The sequence below is a fragment of the Monodon monoceros genome, unplaced genomic scaffold (assembly GCF_005190385.1).
Source record: "Monodon monoceros isolate NGI ecotype Baffin Bay Population unplaced genomic scaffold, NGI_Narwhal_1 Super_Scaffold_11, whole genome shotgun sequence".
NCBI classification, from domain to species: domain Eukaryota; kingdom Metazoa; phylum Chordata; class Mammalia; order Artiodactyla; family Monodontidae; genus Monodon; species Monodon monoceros.
Window position 1 is genome coordinate 27,195,311 of NW_021703767.1, and position 12,835 is coordinate 27,208,145.

The window sequence follows — 12,835 nt, forward strand, 5'->3', positions numbered from 1 at the left end:
AAAAAAAAAAAAAAAAAAAAAAAAAAAGAAATCACCAGTTACAAATGGTTTCACAAGTGATTTCTACCAAACATTAAAGGAAGAAATAATATCAATTCTCCACAGCCTCTTTCAAAAAAAATAAATAATTAAAAGCAGAGGGACACTATCTAACTCATTCAGTGAGCCCAGCATTACTCTAATGCTAAAACTATATATGAGAAAAAAAATCACAAACTTGTATCTCTCAAACTTGTATCTCACAAAACAAAACCTCACTGAAATATTAACAAGTCGAATTCAACAATGTATGAAAAGAATTATATACTACAACCAAGTGGTATTTATTCCATGTATGCAAGGTTGGTTCAACACCTGAAAAATCAATCAATATAATCCACTGTATCAACAGACTAAAGGGGGTAAATCATGTGATCATATTAACTGACACAGAAGAAATACCATTTGAGAAAATCCAATACTCAATCATAATAAAAATACTCAGCAAACTAGGAGTAGAGAAGAACTTCTCCATATCAATGGAGAACCGTCTACAGAAACCTACAGCTAACATAATCAATGAGTAACTAGACACTTTCCCCCTAAGACCAGAAACAAGGCAAGGATGTTCCCATTCACCACTCCTATTCAACATCACATAGGAAGTCCTAGCTGGTGTCATAAGAAAAGAAATGGAAATAAAAGGATAAATATTGGAAAAGAATAAAACAGTTGCTATTCATTGATGATAGGATTGTCTATATAGAAAAATTCCAAACAATTTTTTTAATAAAAAAGCAACTATAGCAAGGCTTCAGGGTACAAGGTTAATATACAAAAGCCAATTTACCGTTAGCAGATGAATAAGTTCTGGGGTTCTAATGTACAGCATTGTGATATGGTTAACAGTATTGTATTGTAACACATGAAAATTGTTAAGAAAATTGATCTTAAATGTTCTCAGCACAGAAAAGAAACAATAATTATGTGATGTGATGGAGTGTTAACTAACACTGCAGTAGTAATCAGACTGCAATATAAAAGTGTGTCAAATCAACACATTGTACACTTTAAATTTGTATAATATTATATGTCAATTATGTCTCAATAAAGCTAGTAAAAATATAGAATTTGAAATTTTAAAAATACCATCAATAATAGTATCAAACAATTAAATATTTAGGCATAAATATAACAAAATATGTACAATACATATATGTGGAAAACTACAAACTGCTGCTTTGCTGGCGGAGAGGGCCCAGGATGCAATGTCTCCAGTACAAATGAGCACAACCATCACACAGATCTTGGTTTCTAATACCATTCTTCAATAAAAGGAACTAGGGCTCCTTGGAGAATTACCTGATTCTAGGACTCAGCAGTAAATAGGCAAAATGGGCCTGAGGCATCTTATAGTGCCAAAAAGTAAATTAGTGCCAAAAGTAAAAAGTAAATAATGATGAAGATACATTAAAGGGATTCAGGAGCCAATTGAAAGAGGTCTTGATGGCCAAAGTTGAAACAATTTGAACAACAAAGTAAAAGAAGTAGTATTGGATTACAACCCAAAGTACAAAATAAGAGTCCATGAATACATACTGATACAAATTAATGAATATATATTCCATCCTTAAAGAGGTGGAGCAAATCTGCCCACTCCTTAAGTGTGGGCTGAGCATAGTGACTTCCTTCCAAAGAGCACAATATTGAAAAAGAGAGAAAAAAATAATAAGTTTATAGTGGAAAAAGCTGACAAGCACTTCTGCAAGCCAGGTGATCAAGAGTAACATCAATAGTGATAAGTTATTTTAGTAACATTCAATTTTGATATTATGTGATGAAAATGGCAATGTACCTTCGTGGTCTTCCTTCCGAAAATGTATCGTTTCAGTCTAAGCATAAGAAAAACATCAGACAAATTCCAGTTGAGAGATATTCTATGGAACAACTGATCAGTAAACCTCAAAATTGTCAAGGTCATTAGAAATAAGGAAAGTCTGAGAAACTGTCACAACCAAGAATACATTAAGGAGACATGACTATTAATGCAATATGGTATCTTGGATGGGATCCTGGAACAACAACCAAAAAAGGGGGCATTAGGGAAAAACCTAAGGAAATCTGAATAAAGTATGGACTTTAGTTGGTAATAACGTATCAATTGTGTTTGACCAATTGTGACAAATATACCACACTACTATATTGAGAAACTAGGTGTGGGATATACAGGAAATCTTTTTTGTACCATCTTTCCAATAATTTTGTAGATATAAAATTGTTCTAAAATTAAAATTTTACTAAAATATTCACTAGAAAAATATTTTAGATAGAAAAAATGATTAAACACTTCATGGTATGTTACCCAATATTTTCTTAGGTGTGGAAGCAATGTCTAGAAAGCAAGTCTTGAGAAACATGTATTAAAGTAATAAAACTACTCCTTTGGTTTCCATGACATTGTCTCCCCAATATTTTTTTTCTTCCCATATATCTGATTTTGTTTTCAACTGTTTAAACGTGTTACTCAAGATTACCTCCTCAGCTACCTTTTTCTTTTCTCGCTCTACTCAGAAATCTACTTGATTTCTACAAATAAGTTGATAACCTCCAAATCTTCAGCACAGACACCTCTATATAGTGCTCCAGATCCCATTTCCTAAATGTCCATCAGCATCCCAATCTCCATTCCTAAAACCATATTTATTCTTTTCCCTTTAACTTGCTGCTACTCTGTTTAATAGTCAACCATTCTCACATGCCAGAAGTCAGAAGAGATCTCACGATATCTCAACAGTTCCTGAGTAAAACACTGGGACAACTGGAAAAGCATGGAATATAAAGTATAAATGACAACAAAAGTTCTTAATAACAACAACAAAAAGAAACTTTAGTGGGCAGATCAAAAACATTTATTTTGTTCTAGGAAAGCAAAAAAAAAAAATCATGAAATAGAAACTGATCTATAGAAATAATTAAAATGATAATTCATGAATAATTAATGTTCCTGAAGTGTTAGAACAAATTTAAAAAAAATCAAAGATAGAATAGAACTTTCTCAAGCCTAATGCTAAATTAAATAATTCACCACGTGCTTAGCAAAATTATTGGAGGAAGATACAGACCTAGATCACTCTAGCAAAGAAAAATTTTAATTATTATTTTAAAGGACAGATCTTACCACTATCAAAACTGAAAAGGAAAGTGTATGTGTGTGTGTGTGTGTATCTACATAGGAATAAAAATAGTCTGTCCACATTATTTCTTTACAAAATGAAAAATTAATAATACCGATGTAACATTGGGGTATATTCATTTTTGAATAAAAGGATTTAGGTCCAACCATAGGGATCAAAGGTGAACTATGACTGTCTTAATCCAATAGAATTAGGTGAAAGCCAGACATAAGCCAATCGATGTACTGCATTCCTCCAACCACAGATATTGGTTCAGAGTGAGCTGGACCACATGACCATAATTGATCTAGTCTCTTATGTGAAAAGGAGGCAACTATATCTAAGAGTCACCTTTTTATAACTATGACAGAACCAAGCTTTGGGACAAAAGCGACATCACAAAATAATGTGAAATAATAACTAGCACCTTGATGATATTATTAAAACCCAGATTTCATCTTACCCTACCTATGACTGTTTTCAGTTATGTGAACCAGTAAATTTCCTTATTGTTTAAGCCATTTAGAGTTTACTTTTATTTAATACAAATGGAAAGTATCATAACTTGTAAGCTAGCCAAATTTCATTTCATGTGTAAAGGCATCTTAAATGGCCAAAAACTAAGAGAGTATATTATTCTTAAGAAAATTGCATAAGACATGCTGGCTGACTAACAGTTGAATCAAAATTAAGTGTCCATCAGTGGATGAATGGATAAAGAAATATATACATAATGCATAATGGAATATTAATCAGCCTTAAAAAGAAGGAAATCCTGCCTTTTCTGAAAATGTGTACAGGTTTAGAGGACATTATTCTAAGTGAAAAAAGCCACACATAGAAAGACAAATACTTGGTGTTCTCACTTGCATGTGGAATCTAAAAAAGTCAAACTTAGAAAAACAGAGAGTAGAATAGTGGTTGCCAGGGACTGAGGATGTGGGAGAAATGTGGGGATGTTGGTCAAAGGGTACAAAATTTTAGTTATAACATGAATAAGCTCTAGATATCTAATGTACAGCATGGTAACTATCCTTAGTATTAGCGCATTGTATATCTGAAATTTTCTAGGAGAGTAAATCTTAAGTGTTCTCAACACACACGTAAACACACACACACACACACACACACACACACACACACAGGTAACTATGTAAAGTGATGGATGCGCTAATTAGCTTGACTGAGTGGGGTAACCATTACACAAGGTATGCTTATATCAAAACACCATGTTTTATACCTTAATATGTGTAGTTTTCTTGTTAATAATACCTCAATAAAGCTGGAAAAAACAAAAATAAGTTTAAAAAAAAGAATTTAGTATAGAGGCCTTTCCTACTCAAGCTAGACCCAAAACTGTATTTGGACTCAGAAATCTTCCCTAAGATATTCTACTTCTTTTTCTCCTCCTTTCCCTATACTAAGAAATGTTTGTCATGCTGCATTCTTCATACCACAATGTTGGATGACCACTTCAAACAACAGTGATGTGTTGTACTCCAATACTTGCTAACAATAATTAATTATTTACCAATTTGTGATATTGTGCCAGAATTACAAAAAAATCTTTCACTTACTGTTTCTTTTTCCACAGAAAAAAATATGTAGAGCACCATGATGATCAGTGAGAAGATATAATGAAAAGTTTTCAGATGCAATTATTTCCTGAGAAAACCCCAATTTATAACATTTAACATCAAGTTCCTATGAATGTACACAAGAGGGAAGAGGTATGGGAACATATGTATATGTATAACTGATTCACTTTGTCATAAAGCAGAAACTAACACACCATTGTAAAGCAACTATGCTCCAATAAAGATGTTAAAAAAAATAGTTCCTATGAATGCGCCTCTTATGTGCTTCAAAGTCAACCAATAGAGAATGATCTTAAATAAAGAGAAACAGTTAATAACTAAAATGTATTGAGCACTAATTCTACTAAGTTAGGTTCAAATAAATGGAAGAGCAGGATTAAACCCAAACAATCTGATGCCAGAACTTTAGTTCCTGATCACTGTCTGTACTGTCTCTAAGGAAACATTTATTGAGTGCACATTATACAATAGGCAATGACTCTGTCTTCTTTGTGATGTAATCATTGTTTAGCTCTCTAATAACATCTTTTGTAAATTATCCACATTATACCATCCATGCACAAACCTAGGTTCATTGTTATGCTCTCTCTCCTTAGTCTGGGCACTTGCGGTAATGTGCTTCCTTCTAGCACTTTGCTTGCCTATCTTCTATTTGGAGACAGCATGGGTATCAGTTGTAATAGCAAGACTTTCCAGACTGTTTTCTGACCAAAATCTAATTCAGCATTCTTTCTATGCCTTGCCATAGTACAATACATACTTCTAAATGTATTATAATTTGCTTTTATCCATTTCCCAAGACTTTAAGAACAGGGGACTATGCTTCCCTCATTTCAATCTCAGTAACCCATACAGTCCTTGGCACTGAATAGGCACTCCTAAATGTTATGAATTACTTAATGAGAAAATTACTGAGTGGAACATTTAATGTTAAGTAAAGCAGAAATCTTGAATTACATAGAAAATATAGATGTTTACAGGTTAATTTAAAATAGCCAATTTAAGCTTATGGAATTGTTCCCATTGAATTTGAGGTTCTTTCTTTGCCGCAGAAGAATTTGGAGATGAAGTGATAGGTAAAAAGTGGATTTATTTAGAGAGAACACACTCCACAGACAGAGCGTGGGCCATCTAGGAAGGCGAGAGACCTTGAGAGAAACACACTCCACAGACAGAGTGTGGGCCCTTTGAGAAGATGAGAGAGAGCCTCGAAATATGGCATGGTTAGTTTTTATGGGCTGATAATTTCATAGGCTAATGAGTGGGAGGATTATTCCAATTATTTGGGGGAAGGGGCGAGGATTTCCAGGAATTGGGCCACTGAACACTTTTTGACCTTTTAGGGTTGTCCTCAGAACTGTCACGGTGATGGTGGGTGTGTCATTTAGCATGCCAAAGTATTACAATAAGCGTATAATGAGGCTCAAGGTCCACTGGAAGTCGAATCTTTCGCCATTTTGGACCCAGTTGGCTTTAACCAGTCTTTGTCAAGTACTATGGCTATATCATTCTTTTAAAGGTTGTGTCCTGCCCCCTTCCCTCCTATTTCATTTCCTCCTCAGAGGTTTTACTCCCGTATTTTTATGGGAAACAGAGGGGTGACAGTCCATCTTCTGTAACTGCTTCAAGGTTGAATAGGGGGATGGACACTGCCTGTCAGGGAGTAAAAACTCTGGATGCCTGATCTAGAGGCCTCAGAGGCAGGACAGCTCCTTGTTTTCATTTGGTATGGGCTAGAATCCTCACATAGCCATCATCTTGATGTGGGACTGTTATAACTGCTACCATAGGCTTCCTATGAATTTTCTTGATGATGAAGCACTTTTTGTAACAGCATCAGAGTACAAAACTATCTATAAATGACAGAAGACTTAAAAGCCATGGTTAAACATCTGATTATAGTGTAATTGATAAAGAAACTTGGGTACTGTTGTGACATACAATATTTTAAGATAATAACTAGAATTATGACGGATAATACTTTACCATGACATGTCAGAATTTTAGGAACTCCATATAATTTCTAGAATATCTGTATTAGTAACATTTGCCATACAATATAACCTAAGAAGATTTATTACTCATTTGACAGTACTTCACATGTAATTTAATTTGACTTAGGAAGTTTTGTCAAAAAAATATCAAAAGGGTTTAAAACAGTCAGATAGGATCATAGGTCACTGGGAAAAAAATATTTACTTAGCCAAAGTGACAATAAAAGATTTCAAAGACAAATGCAGAGCAGATCACTTAAAAGGTAAAGAGTTTAACCTGTTACTAAAGGCAGTTTAACATTTTAAGAAGCTTGTCCTTTTAACAGAGAGAAAGGCCAAATTCAGGTTTTGCACCAGCTTACTTTTAAAATTCGTTTACTCAATTAAATTCATTTTAAACTTAGTCAATATTAACCATGCACAAAACTTTTTCTTCTCACAGTTCCTATCCACAACTTTTCATCACTTTCTGTATCCATCACTTTATTTTTCCATCCAGAAACAGCCATCCAGAGACAGCCAACTTCCTTTTCCCTTAATATTATAAAATGCAATTCCATTCCTCATACTTTCTTTACTGAAAACACACATCCTACTTTCCTTAAGCAACCATGCACTGTCATTGATATCAGTACTCTGTAGATTGGTAAACATAAATCCAAATAATAATTTTTTTCAAATGTGCTTTCTTATAGAAAATATCTCAGTGTGACACCAAACATATTTATTAATAGTCCTAAACCTTTTGTTTCTCTGTAAAAGGAAGCCAATGTTCAGCAATTAATGTTTCAATATCTTATTTTATTTGGAAATGACCTAGTTATTTAATAAACTTTCATCATTTAACTTAATTTAGCACAACTCTAGAATTTCAAGTTACCAGAATCTGGAGAGACTAATTTAGACAGACATTTTTAAAACATAATTATTTTTAAAAAGCTTTTCTCATTGCACTTTTTTCCTTAAAAGTTTTTTCATAACAAGTTACTTTTCTCGTTGACAAATTTGTAATGGATAGAATGAGGTCTTATTTGACCTCTAGTAAACCTAGCTGCAAGAGATGTATTATACTTAACATTGATGACTCTAAAGACATGTCTATATTAATCAGACCAACAAGCTTAAGCCACCTTCAATACCAGATATTAGTTTAGTATTGATTCATTTCCCAGATGACATGCACCTGAAATTCATTCTGGCCAGATTTACATTCCTGTATTTATATAAGCACTTAATTTCCTTTAAGCCGATTCAATAGAGCTCTTTTACGAATTAATTTTGGCAATATCATACATCTACAACACACATAGATACAAACAAATGCACAGACACAGAAACCTCAAAGTTCCCATTTCAAAATTTTAACCCTAAGTCAACGTAAAACCCATCAGTTATAAGGGGTTGGATTCAAACTGGGCTCCTGGCAGATGGAACAAATCAAGGTCACCTATCTAGATGGCTACTTTTTACTAATGTTTACAGAAAAGACACTTAGGATTTTTACTTTTATTCTTGACAAGTCAAGTTCTAAATTACATTCCCCTCTTTGAAATTTGCATTTTAAAAGGATGGTGGCAATAAGGGTTCCCAGAGAAGACTAGGTAGGATTGGAATATTACAGGGAGATTGGCATGGCATCAAAAGCCCGTATTTAATGAATTTTGAGATTAGGGGTTGGAGGCCTTATTGACCCTCTGGTTTATGGAGTATTAGCACCTGGAAGGGAAGTTATTAGTTTCCTTTAAGGTGATTTTTATAAGAGTGACAAGCTTTGCCTTCCCTGGGATTCCCTGATCCCAGACCTGCAGATCTATAAGTTTTTCAGTTTCTGGGGGAATATTTTGGGTTGGACTGTCCATGTCTTGTACAATACATAGTCCAGCCAAAAAATGTGCCTTGGCTTTGGTTTTCAGGGAGGGTAAGAGCTGCCTCCAAGGCTGAGAGAAAATCCCTTCCCAATAATGGGCTGGGGCATTCAGGCATGACAAGAAACTTGTGAGTTATTAAGAGTGTTTCTCCAGGTGCAAGTTAGAGGAGTGGCGAAATGCTTTAGTTTTGGCTTTCCTTCCACCCCAACAACAGAGCAGGTTTTAGGGGCAATGGGCCCAGCGTGAGAAGTCAGGACAGGGTAAGTGGCTCCCGTGTCCACTAGAAATTGGACAAGGTTACCTGCCACGTCAGTGGTCACCTGCGGTTCCTCCCGTGTGATGACTGTCTTCTCGGGAGCCTTGGGTGGTCCCGGGTCCCGTCAATCAGCCACTGCCATGATTGACACAGGGGAATTTCCTTGCTCCCTTCAGAGCTGGGGGCTTTCCCTCTTCCAGTGGCCCATCTTCTTGCCAAGTTGGCATAGCGTTTTGGGTGAAGGCTGGGACCTGTTTCCTGAGCATTCCTTGCTCCAGTGTTCAGGACTCCCACAGCTGAAACTGGCTCCCTTTCCTGGTGGAGATCTTCTGGGAGTACTTTTGGGGTGACCAGGAAGTGGGTTGGGTCTTCTCATGATAGCTGCCAAAAGCCTGGCTTGCTGTCATTCCTTCCTGGAGTTATGCTGTTCCTTCTTTTCCTCCTCAGCCTGGTCTTTATCGTTAAAAACACTGAAAGCTGTGTCAATAAGGTTAGGAGGGGTGTGGGGCCCCATGGCAAGCTTTTGAAGCTTCCAACAGATGTCAGGGGGTGATTGGCTGATGAAGTGGGTTGCAAATACAATGCGTCCCTCGAAAGTATTTGGGTCTTCTGTCAGGGGTTTCTGTTCTTCCAGGGGTGCCACTAGAGAGGGCTTTTGTGTAGCCCAAATGGGTCTCAGCTGGCAAGGTCCCCTAACATAGGACTTGCATAGCTCCGGGTTTTCTCTTAGGGCCATAAAAGCCTGTACATAAGGAACTTCTGTCCATTTCCCCTGCTTTTTGCAAAAGATGTCTAAGTGTAGGATGGCATTATAGTTGAGGCTCCCATTTTCTGGCCAGGCCTCATCGACCTTAAGTTTATATGTTATGAAAGAAAATGAGCTACTTTGGCTTCCCTGGGATTCCCTGATCCCAGACCTGCAGATCTATAAGTTTTTCAGTTTCTGGGGGAGTATTTTGGGTTGGACTGTCCATGTCTTGTACAATACATAGTCCAGCCAAAAATGTGCCTTGGCTTTGGTTTTCAGGGAGGGTAAATGGGGGTCAGCTACTCCCCTGTGTAGCAGTTCTGTTGGCCCCAGCATCCTGGGGCCCATGTCCTATCCTGGCATCCATGGTAGCCAGGATGAGTGACTTCCCTGAAGGTTTCTCTATAGATTCTATAGATTAATCCCTGTGTTCTGGGATATGTTCCCCTGGACATCCTCATGGTTCTAACACAAAATCCCAGCCTTTTTTTCTAAAAAGGTGATAAGTTTCAGAAAACAGGCACTGGCCGTTAAGGGAGATGGTTTGTGAAAAAGAAGAAAACCTCTCATTTCCCTTCCCTTTTGTGGGTGGCACCCCTGAGTCCTCAGTGCCATGCTCCCTCTCCCCCCTTCCCAAACATGCTCTGGCCAGCTGGCAGTGGGGCTGGGTGCAGGGGCAGATATGGCTGCTAAAGGGGAGGCACCGTGACTGTAGTTAGGGGGATGGAGGGCCCTGCGACCCTGGAAGGACGCTCCCAATTGCGTGACCCCGGAGAGGCAAGCACAGCAAATGTGGGTCATGGCCCAGGCAAGTATCCCTGGGGTGCAGCCATGTGTATGACACATCCACCTTGAGTCGCCCGCTCTACTCTAACAGAGCAGGGTGGGGTGAGGGCAGACCCTGGAGAGGCCCAGCCCAGCACCAGGAGGCAGGTGGTGAGCAATGGTCCCACCACCACGAGTCCCAACCACATGGTGCAAGACCATCCCCCTCCTAATATGAAGGGGGGTATACATACAAACTGCCTCCCCAAGGGATTGCAGTCGCTGTAACCATGGCACAAAATCTAAGTAAGGCTGTATTTCATATTTTTACACAATTGGACCTGTTAACAGTTAATTAAATGGTGATAAGGCAAACTCAGAGGGCAAAGATCCTATGGTTCGGGTCCCTAGCTGCCTGTGAGGATGGCTAGAAACTTTCCCTGACGTGCCCTGCGCGTATGTAACAAACAGTAAGAAGTGGAAGACTTAGTGGCATGGCTGGAAAATGCCTGGCAGGTTTCTTTTTCCCCATTTCCAGCAGAGTAAGGCGCGAAATAAAGTGGAAAGTAAGAGTGAGGTAAGGACAGTTGAGACAAGGACAGTTAAGCATAGGTAGACCAATAATAAGCCTATGAGGGTAGCCGCAGAGAGGGGGCAGTGTTATGCTCGTCCTGTGCCCACATTTTTGTGGCAATAGGTCCGAAAACGAGACAGACTATAAGAAAGGGAGAGAGGGCGAGAGAGAGATGGAGACGGCTGGAAGTAAGGCCATGCCTCTCAAGAGAGAGAGTAACAGCGGGAAGGTGGCGCCTCTCAAGCCCAAGGAGGGAGAGAGGCTGAGGCTTACCAAATTCTCCTGGCTGCCTTCGCCAATATGTTCCTGGTGAATGTGAAGTCCTTTCTTCGTCATGACAAAATAATTTGGAGAAAATGTCATAGGTAAAAAGTAGATTTATTTAGAGAGTAACACACACCACAGACAGAGTGTAGGCCATTTCAGAAGGTGAGAGAGAGCCTCGAAATATGGCATGGTTAATTTTTATGGGCTGGTAATTTCATAGGCTAAGTGGGAGGATTATTCCAATTATTTGGGGGAAGGGGCAAGGATTTCCAGGAATTGGGCCACTGCCCACTTTTTGACCTTTCAGGGTTGTCCTCAGAACTGTCATGGCGCTGGTGGGTGTGTCAATTAGCATGCTAATGTATTACAATAAGCGTATAATGAGGCTCAAGGTCCACTGGAAGTTGAATCTTCCACCATTTTGGACCCAGTTGGTTCTAACCAGTCTTTGTCTTGTACTATGGCTATATTATTCTTTCAAAGGTCGTGCCGTACCCCCATCCTTCCTGTTTCAGAATAAATACAAATTCACATACAGGAAGAAACTACATTCTGGAGAGTAGACAACATTTTTGAGTCATTTCATACTCTCATTAAGAGACTTGAGAATAATATGATAAATGAATAATTTAACACTCAATTTTAAGTGATTTTCTTATTTGGAACATTTGTTCCTTTATAATGGTTTAAGTATATGTTTGTCATCTGGTTTATTCCTATGTTTGAAGTTTTTGTGGGTTGAATTGTGTCCACCACAAAGCTAAGTCCAGGTCATAACCCCAGGTACCTGTGAATGTGAACTTATTTTGAAATAGGGTCACTGCAGAAGTAATTAGTTAAGATCATCACACTGTAGTAAGGTGGGTCTTTAATCCAGTGTGACGAGTGGCCTTATAAGGAGAGGAGAGGAGACTTATGACAGACACATAGAGGAATGACAGCCATATAAAGAATCAAATTTACAAGGACAACACCATTGTGCAGTGCAGGTAGATTGGAGTGATGCCTCTACAAACTAAGAACCACCAAAGATTTCTGGCAACTACCAGAAGCTAACAGAAAAGCTTGCAACAGAGCATTCAGAGGGAGATGGCCTGCTAACACCTTGATTTTGAACTTCTAGCCTCCAGAACTGTGAGAGAATAAATTTCTGTTGTTTAAAGCCACCCAGATTGTGGTACTTTCTCATGACAGCGCTAGGAAATTAATACAAGTTTCTTTAACTTGAATGCAATCTTTCCCACTTTATTTTCTAAAGAACCTGCTTTGGGTTCATGGAAATTTAACTTCTTAAATGTTTACATTAGTACAATTTTTCTGGCATCTAAAACAATGTGGTCACGGTAATAAAAACAATTTGATATCCTAACACTTTATATACATATATATGTGATACATATATATGTATTCTAATAATAACTTTTTGTTAAAACTTGAAGAGAGACAAATTTATTGAAATGGAATGTAGGTCTCTCAGGAAAAAGGCATTGATGGCAAACAGACTTGCACTTTCATCTGGCCAGACCTCTCACCACAGTATTTCCCACAGCATGACACAGATTGCATTTCAAATTTATAACCTTCAGAAGAAGCCTGAAATGCTCAAAAGTGGG